At 41.2% G+C, this 9597-nt stretch overlaps 1 pseudogene; it reads left to right on the top strand.

Annotated features, from left to right (window-relative positions):
* Positions 1-3863: 3863 nt before the first annotated feature.
* Positions 3864-4352, top strand: LOC121031279 (protein unc-119 homolog A-like; annotated as a pseudogene).
* The last annotated feature ends 5245 nt before the right edge of the window (positions 4353-9597 follow it).

Raw genomic sequence — 9597 nt, 5'->3', positions numbered from 1 at the left:
GAAAATACTATGGGTTTTTTTTTTTAATTTTTTTAACGTTTATTTATTTTTGAGACAGAGAGAGACAGAGCATGAATGGGGGAGGGTCAGAGAGAGAGGAAGACACAGAATCCAAAGCAGGCTCCAGGCTCTGAGCTGTCAGCACAGAGCCCGATGCGGGGCTCGAACTCACAGACTGTGAGATCATGACCCGAGCTGAAGTCGGACGCTCAACCGACTGAGCCACCCAGGCGCCCCTATGGGTTTTAACTAAGATATTAGAGAGACAAAGGTGATACATAAAATGAAAGATAAAGCAGGCATACCTGATACAACGTGTTCTCCACATATTCAGGGAGCAGAACCTTCTTTAATGGAGCTAAATGAAAATCGCCATCATTCTTCTCCAAAACTGTTTACTCATTGGCTCACTAGGGAAGAAAAGCCACATCTTTTGATTAAGTGCAAATTCACAAGCAAAGCTAAAAGGTCACAACTTCTATCATTTAATTCATTTGAAGGAGAATGCTCCAATTAAAGTAAGAAGGGCTCACACTGTTTTCAGAGTCAAAAACCCTTGGCCTGAAGGCTGGTCTTCTGGAGATGCTGGCAGGGGTGAGTTTACTCTAGGGGCTTTGGGCCCAGGCTGGAGAATGCCCAGCGGGAGGTGAGAGTGAGGTGAGGTTTTCTGAGGAATGAGGAAATGATGACTGCAGGGGTTATCTCCCAGGGAGCTTTGTTTCTCGGGGATAATAAAGGCAGATCCAAGGGCCTACACCTGCACAACCCCTGGGCACGCAGCTTCTACAGCAGCTGGGTGATCTAGGCCTGGGCTGGCTGCCCTCACCCCAGGAGGTCAGCGGGCGTTTGTCCCGAGTGTCCAGCCCCAAGACCAGGGCTCCCACAACCTGAACCCGGCCCTGCCCCCTGGCCAAAATCAACAAGCAGAAACAGACGCCAGCCCTCCTGCCAACCGCCAGCCTCTTCCCGCCCTTGGGCCCACGGGGTCGCGGGGAAACCTTTGAGAGCCCCCCCCCATCCCGAGAGTGGCAACCTCTAAGGCCTAGCAAATTGGGGAGAGCAGCGTGCGTAGGAGGGAAGAAACCACCATCCGGGGCTCCCCAGGGCCACCACAGGGCTCCAGAGGCCTGAGCCACTCTGGCTCTGGGCATAGGCAGGCTAGAGGACAGTGGGCTGGGGTCGCAGACAGGGCCCGGAGTCTCGCCCAGCCTGGAGGGAGGGGAAATATTTCTTTCCAGCCCTCTTGTCCAGGTAGTTCCTGTGAAGTAGGAGAAGGAAGAGGGAGATTTCCTCAGTTCTGAGCCCACCCAGCCCTCAAGCACACCTTCCCCCCTACTCCTGGGTTACATCTTCTGGCTCTATCTTTTTTCCCTTTGGAGGGAATTGGGTCCTAACTAATGAGGAATGAGAGAGAGAGAGAGAGAGAGAGAGAGAGAGAGAGAGAGGAGAAAAGATTTTCTTTCCTGAAGGAAAGAAAGTGATATCATTTTGCTCAGATTAGATTGTGCACCTGAGCAGGTGTCTAGATGTTCCATCAAATCGTTTTAAGTCCTAAAAACTGAATTTCTTGCATTTGGAGGGAAACTTAAATTTAAGTCTAATCTTACTTGCATCTACAGTAGTCCCCCATCCATGAGAAATGCTTCCAAAAGCCCCAGTAGATGCCTGTAAATGCATATAGTACTGAACGCTATATATACTTTGTTTTTTATAGGTACCTACCTATGATAAAGTTTGACTTATGAGCTATGCACAGTAAGAGATTAGCATAAAATAGGATAATTATAATAATATAGAAGTTATGTGAATGTGCCCTATCAAGCTCTGTCCTTCTTACAATATCTTATTGTACTGTACTCACCCGTCTTGTAATGGTGTGAATACAGAGGGGAGAACGAGATAGGCATTACAACTTAGCATTAGGCTACTTAAGACCTTCTCAGGATAAACAGGGATCTTCTGCTGTTAGACTGTGGTTGACCCTGGGTAACTGACACCACAGAAACAGAAAACTGGGATAAAAGGGAATCACTGTATTATCTGTAGTCACTAGGGCTCTCTACCAGTTCAAAAATGCAAATGAAGTACATTTCATATAGATCTAGTACGCAGGAAGAAAAGGAAGAAGAAAAGAAAGAGAAGGAAGAAGAAAGAGAAGGAAAAAGAAAAGGGAAAGAAAATAAAAGAAGGAAGGAAGGATGGAAAGAAAGGAGGAAGGAAGGAAGGGAGGAAGGAAGGGAGGGAAAAAGAAATTAGCCTGAGACCAACCATCAGATTAATTGTGGAGAGCAAAACTAACCAATTAAGTATTCATTTCCAGGGAAGCACACAGCTGAAGTCAAAAAGGGAGAAAAGGTTAGTCAACAGATTTTCCTTCTCAGATATTATAAATAGATTTAATTTTTTCTGAGTTTACGCCTGGAGACCTACGGAAGAAATGTTTTGCTATGTAGATTGTAAGCTACATGATACTGTTAATTTTGTTTCTAAATAAATCTAAATGTAAATGAGTCTCTTACTTATGCAGAAATTTAGCTAAATAATAATGTTATTTGTTAAATCAAAAGTTGGATTATTCTAATTATCATCTCAAATGTTACAATACTGAGTCCCTCACACAATACTGAGACAAAACTGTCTTTAAAGAAAGCTTTAAAGATAAAAGCTAATCAGGAAAAAACACTTTAGTGTTTTCTGGTAACCAATTAATGAAAACTGCCCTTCAACTGGGAAAAGAAATAGTTTTCTGGTAGGGTACCCTCTCTAAGGAGAGAGAGAGAGAGAGAGAGAGAGAGAGAGAGAGACCTCAAGGCAACCTAGCTATATGCATATGTGGCAACATCCCTCAGGACCTTGTAACAGGAGACCTCCTAATCCGACTGTATGTTTATGTGTTACCATATATGGGAGACAAAGAAATAGAAAATGTAAAAAAACTATGCCATACGGCGTTGAGGGCTTAGTTCATGGAGTACGAACCCAACTGAGCAGTGCCTGCATGAATAAAGTTGTTTCCTGGAAAGAAAAGCCTCCCTGTCAAGACTCTCTGTTCAAGAATCCTGCTACAGTTTAAGCTCTTACAGTCTAATACCTGGGTTGATATTAGCTAAAGAAGTTTAAACTCCAACAGCATGTGAATAGACTATAATTTGTATGAGAGATGGCTGGGTAGCTGAGTCAACTGAATAACCAACTCTGGATTTCCACTCAGATCATTATCCCAGGATCATGGGATGAAGCCACACACAGGGCTCTGTGCTGAGCAGGAGCCTGCTTAAGATTCTCCCTCTCCCTGTCTCTCTCCTACTGCCCCTCTCCCCTGCTCACATCTCTCTCTCTCTCTCTCCCTCAAATTAAAAACTAAAAATGAAACAAAATGAAGAATATAATTTTATGAGAATATCATGGAGAGATCTCAAAAATTCACTCTATTTTATGTCTAACTTTGAAATTTCAAATGTGATTAAAAATAAGCAATAGATAATGTTACAAAATATTTACTTTGCCAAACACTGTTTTCTGCTGAATGTTGCCTTTTCCCCCAACTTACCTATCTAGTTCACTCTTGGAACCTCTGTGACTAAAATGATCAGTTGATTGCTGATTAATGTATCTCAGTCATCACTTTATGATTTCTTGAATAGTTACCATTTTTTAATGGTAGTTCCATTTTCTCCCTCAAGGTTCTTCATTGTCCTGAAAAATGCATTTTAGTGGTGTGGCTTACCATGAGTGATGCAAATTTGACCAATGTTACTCACCTTTGAACAGGCATCTTTACATTCTCTCAAAAAGGGCAAAATGTCCCCTTCTCTTCGCTCCAACAGGTGCAGGCAGCTGGCAAGCTGAGGCCCTGCAAGGCCATGAAGGTGAAGAAGAGGGGCGGCAGTGGTGAGGCTGGGATAGGGACACAGCCTGTTCCAGGGGCCTCTGGCCAAGCCTGGAGCGCCAGCCCAAGCCGCAACTTCAGAGCAAAGGGAATCTGGGTCTGGGAGAGAACCGGGCCTCTGCGGAGGAACAGCTATAGGGCAGGAGGATGTGCTGGGGCGGCCGCGGATCACCGCTGGCAACTTACCTATGCTTACGCGAGGAGAATATCTACAAAATCGACCTCATCAGGTTCAAGATTTGAGACACGGATTCAGGCACTGTCCTCTTTGAAATCAAGAAGCCCCAGCCTCAGAGTGGTTGCTCATCAACCGGCGGGACCTGGACCCCAATGCTGGGTGCTTTGTCCACCATGAGTACACACCTGCCTTCCTGGGTCAGAGGCAGGTGGGAGCCACGGTGGAGTCCACGGTGGGAGACAAGTCTGTCAACCACTTCCTCATGATTGAGAGGCACTAAATCGCAACCAGCTCCAGGTCTGCCTGGGGAGTGTTCCGAGAGCCCTGGATCCAGAGTCAACTATGGGAGGGAGGGTGCCTCATGTCCCACATCCAAATCAGCGAAGCCCATGGGCCTGGAGCATGGAGTGGGGTGGTAGGAGGTCTGTCTGCCTCCATGTCCAGAAATGCCTCCTGGGAGAGAGGTAGCCAGGACTTCCTGACAGCATAGTTGGGCCTTTTTGGAGCTTAAGCATAGTGTTCCCCTATCTAGGTTTTGAAGAAGTCAGGGCAGGGACCCATTCCTTGTCCCCTGCCCACCACCAACAGGCCATTTAGAGTTGTAAATTCACAGATGAAAATCCATGGTGGGGTTTGGCTTCCATGACTCCCAAGGGAGTCTGAGCCCTGGGCCCACCCCAGGTGTTACCATCCGGGGCCCAGCCACTGCCTGTGATGTGTGGGAGGGACTGGACCAACTGCATATACTTTTCAAAAAACTCTTTTTCCTTTACTTTTTAAAAAGAAAAAACAAAGCAAAGTGTTGGAGAAACAGGAGTCTAAACAGAAAATAAATAATGTAACAGATTAGGATCAAAGGCAATTAAATAGTGACCGTTTTAACATTTTCTCTTGTTTACAAATATCTTCATTTCCTTACATAAACTGGCTCACACTTATATGGATTTTATTCTCAAAATAGCTTAGTCTACACATAGCTGCACAGCACTTCAGTTTATTAATTGTAGTATCAAAATTTACTACAACTTATAACTCTTAAATGTAGCCTGCTAAAATAGTCAAATAGTATATTTAGATTAAAAAAAAACATGCTCATTGAGAAAGATAGTATATTTCCATTTTCTGTGTAGAATAATTTTGCAAAAGGGACAACACAAACTTAAAGGATTGATTGCATGAGAATTTGTTTAATACTCCCAGAATAGCTCAAGAAACATCAGAAACGTTTGTGAGGAGACGTGATAAATGGCTTCTAATTTCAAATGTAAAAAATCATAAGCATTTTTTATTTAAAAATATCCATTTTTTTAAAAAACGTGTTATTTATTTTAATCATAAGTTGTGCTATAATATTTTACTCTGAGTATGTTATGGCAATAGTGATTTTTTTTTTATATATGAAATTTATTGTCAAATTGGTTTCCATACAACACCCAGTGCTCATCCCAAAAGGTGCCCTCCTCAATACCCATCACCCACCCTCCCCTCCCTCCCACCCCCCATCAACCCTCAGTTTGTTCTCAGTTCTCAACAGTCTCTTATGCTTTGGCTCTCTCCCACTCTAACCTCTTTTTTTTTTTTTTTTTTTCCTTCCCCTCCCCCATGGGTTCCTGTTCAGTTTCTCAGGATCCACATAAGAGTGAAAACATATGGTATCTGTCTTTCTCTGTATGGCTTATTTCACTTAGCATCACACTCTCCAGTTCCATCCACGTTGCTACAAAAGGCCATATTTCATTTTTTCTCATTGCCACGTAGTATTCCATTGTGTATATAAACCACAATTTCTTTATCCATTCATCAGTTGATGGACATTTAGGCTCTTTCCATAATTTGGCTATTGTTGAGAGTGCTGCTATGAACATTGGGGTACAAGTGCCCCTATGCATCAGCACTCCTGTGTCCCTTGGATAAATTCCTAGCAGTGCTATTGCTGGGTCATAGGGTAGGTCTATTTTTAATTTTCTGAGGAACCTCCACACTGCTTTCCAGAGCGGCTGCACCAATTTGCATTCCCACCAACAGTGCAAGAGGGTTCCCGTTTCTCCACATCCTCTCCAGCATCTATAGTCTCCTGATTTGTTCATTTTGGCCACTCTGACTGGCGTGAGGTGATACCTGAGTGTGGTTTTGATTTGTATTTCCCTGATAAGGAGCGACGCTGAACATCTTTTCATGTGCCTGTTGACCATCCGGATGTCTTCTTTAGAGAAGTGTCTATTCATGTTTTCTGCCCATTTCTTCACTGGGTTATTTGCTTTTCGGGTGTGGATTTTGGTGAGCTCTTTATAGATTTTGGATACAAGCCCTTTGTCCGATAAAAATATCCATTTTTATATGTGCTTTTCTGTCCTCTTCCTAGAATGTTTACAACCTAAAAATAGACATTGCTTTGTTAAATGTATTTCTACTGGATATTGGTTGTTTCTTTCATTTTTTTTAATACTGGTTATTTCTTAGTAAAAAGTTCAATACATATTTTTTTGACAATGATAAGATCTATTCAGTCTTGAAGTACTTAAGTTTTGATACTCATTTCTCTGGATACACATTGGACATAATACGGCTTTGCCAAGATCAGATGACTTGGGAAAGGTTCATGCTCAATCTCCTGGATCCCTGGAGCAGCAAAAGGCCTAACAGCAGAAAGAGTAAGGCACAAGAAAGCCAGAAAGCCACCTGGGGAGCAATGTGGTTTGTTAGGTCTGTGTAGTTACAGCCTGAGTAATTGCAGGGTGCTTGCTAAGGGAACAATTTAGTTTTCTAGGTCTCTGGAGCCCTGCAACAAGCAATAGATCAGACTAGCCACCAAGGAAAGAGCTCATGTTACACAGCCCTACATATGGCAAGGAAGGCAAAACAACAAAGGATAGGAATCAATCTTTTTTATGACCTCCACTGGAACACCAAAGTAACATCATATGGTACAAGACTAAGTGACCCACCTTGGGAGAAGGCAATTGTACCAACTCTTTGAAGCATGAAAGCAGTTCTGTGGATCTTTGGGTGAATGATACATGGCTTCTAAGTATACTGTTGGGAGGAACATGTCTCATCCAAGAGTGAAATGTTTTGCACCATTATTTTCTAGGCTGGGTTGTGGAAACAAGGCTGCTGTTCTAGTTTATTCTCTCTGTTGTGGGTTTAAACATAATATATGCTTGTTTACTAATGTTTGGTATTCAGTTGCTCATGTGCCAGTGTCTTTCCAAAAGACAATCTCTTCATTTCAGAAATTCCATTTTTATAAAGGGATTGAGTCTATCCAATACTTAGCATTGAGTTAGCTTAGCTGAGGAATCATTTATCTAAAATTCATCTTCTTATAGAGAATGACTGTTTCAAGTGCACAATATTAAGCAGTCGGGTATCCAGTCAAAAAATCAAACAAGTGAAAAATGGGTAAGATGAAAATGAATTTTATCTGAAGTTAGTCCCAATGATTACATTTTGGATTTAATAACCACATTCTTTATAAAAAGAATAAAGTCTCCTACTGTAATTGCATTAAAATCATTGCCACATGAAGACATGGGCAGGAAGCTGAAGACGCAATAAAATCAGCAGAGAGATGACTTATCTCTCCTCCACTCAAAGTCATGGTCTAGGCCACAAAGAATTTTAAACTGTCCCATCCACTAAAGGAATTAGAGAACTATATAGAATTCCAGAGAACCATAGGGCCTAAGGCTCTTGGATAAGCAAAGTGAACTCCAATGACTTAAAAAAAGCTTAGGATAGTAAATAAAGAGTAGAAAGGACAAGAATGATGATAGACATAATTATCAGAGTAGTAGAAATGTCTTCTGTACTAACATCTCTGGTGTTTAGGGTCAATAAGTAACACAGCATTATTTTCTCAATTGTAACACTTAGGGTCAGGTTATAATGACAAAGTGAACAGCTATTAGGGCAAAATTAATCACAAAAGTAAAGTAACGTGGTTCTATGCAGGTGGGATAGTTTCACCTTGTTGATCAAGAGAGAAGTCAAAGGAAGCGCTGATTTTATGTATGTTCTTCAATTATTTTACAAAAACATGGAACAGCTTGATCTTTGAGAATTATACAGTCATTGCTACCAGCTTTTCTGGCCTTGGGGACAGCTCTACTCAAGGAAACTGACAGTAACTCTGTCTCTTGATTTACAGCTCAGGTAAAATATTCCAGAGGGGATCCCAAACCCAGTAGCATTTTTTGTTATGTTATGCTTACTTAAATTATTCAACTTTTATGTTATGCCTACTTTTATGTTATGCCTACTTAAATTATTCAAAAATAAGCAATAAAATCTGAGTGAGGCAGCAAGTAGGTGCTATCTACCTCCCTTAAATACTAGAACATTAATCATCAAGTTAATCTATGTGGTTTGAGAATGATGGAGTAGTCTGTTCCTGGTAACAATCCAGTCAAAGATAATCTCAGTGTGCATAAAATTAAGAATATTTACACACCCTCTCTACCACAGTCACAAGATATATATATACATATATATATATATATATGTATATGTATATATACACACAGATATATATATACACACACACATATATATACACATATATGTGTGTGTGTGTGTGTATATATATATATATATACATATACACATATATAATATTGTTAATGAAATAGGACACTTTGGCCACCTCCATTTTGCCCTCAAACTTTCTAGTTGGTTTCTCTCCAGCTGTCTCTTGGCTCAGGTATAAGACCCTGAGGGGAAATCATTCCCTGATAGGAACTGAAACTACCCCCTCAAGCAATAAGGACTGCCTTGAGCAACAAGAATGCATCCCTGTTTGATTCCAAAACAATGATGACTTAACTTTCTGCCCACCTGCATGTACCCGCCCACCTTTGTTACCCATTCTCCATTCTCCTTATATACACCTGTAAGTATTTTCAGCACTTTGGAGATAGTCTTTGAGACACTAGTGCTCTGTCTTCCCAATATCAGTCTCACTGAAATAAATTTATTTCTCATTTCACCACCACTTATTTCTCCGCCTTTGGTTTTTTTGTCGGCAGCTAGTGGATGAACCTGGTGTATCTGGGACCCCTGGAGCCCGAGCTACAGGAAGCTATCCCTGCCTCCTGGCTACAGGAAGAGATTTGCACAGAAATATTTCAGAATCATTGTGAGGCATCAGAATTGGAAAACCATGGCATGAGCTTAACTGTATTGGAATTAGTCTCACAGTATTTTCGTATCCACTTGGAGTTGAACAGTAACAAAATTAGATCAGAAATATCAATTACAATATCATTAAAGTACTTTAAAGATTAAACTTTCAATCACACAAAGGAACTAAACCCTTTAGTATGCATCTTCTTTGGAAGCAGTAGGGGAATGAGGAGCAGCAAAAGGAAGATTAGTAATGATATAACATTGATGTAATAATGTTTGGCATTTATTTATTACTTATAATAATCTAGGCACTATTTTAACCACATAACATGTAGTAACTCACTTAATTCTCTATCTGGACTGTAGGAGCCGCTATTGCATTTTCCAAATAAGAAATTTTGGG

Source organism: Herpailurus yagouaroundi, unplaced genomic scaffold, assembly GCF_014898765.1.
Source record: "Herpailurus yagouaroundi ecotype Mexico unplaced genomic scaffold, PumYag 141, whole genome shotgun sequence".
NCBI lineage: Eukaryota > Metazoa > Chordata > Mammalia > Carnivora > Felidae > Herpailurus > Herpailurus yagouaroundi.
Note: the sequence above shows the minus strand (reverse complement) of the source record. Positions and strands in the feature narration are given on the sequence as shown.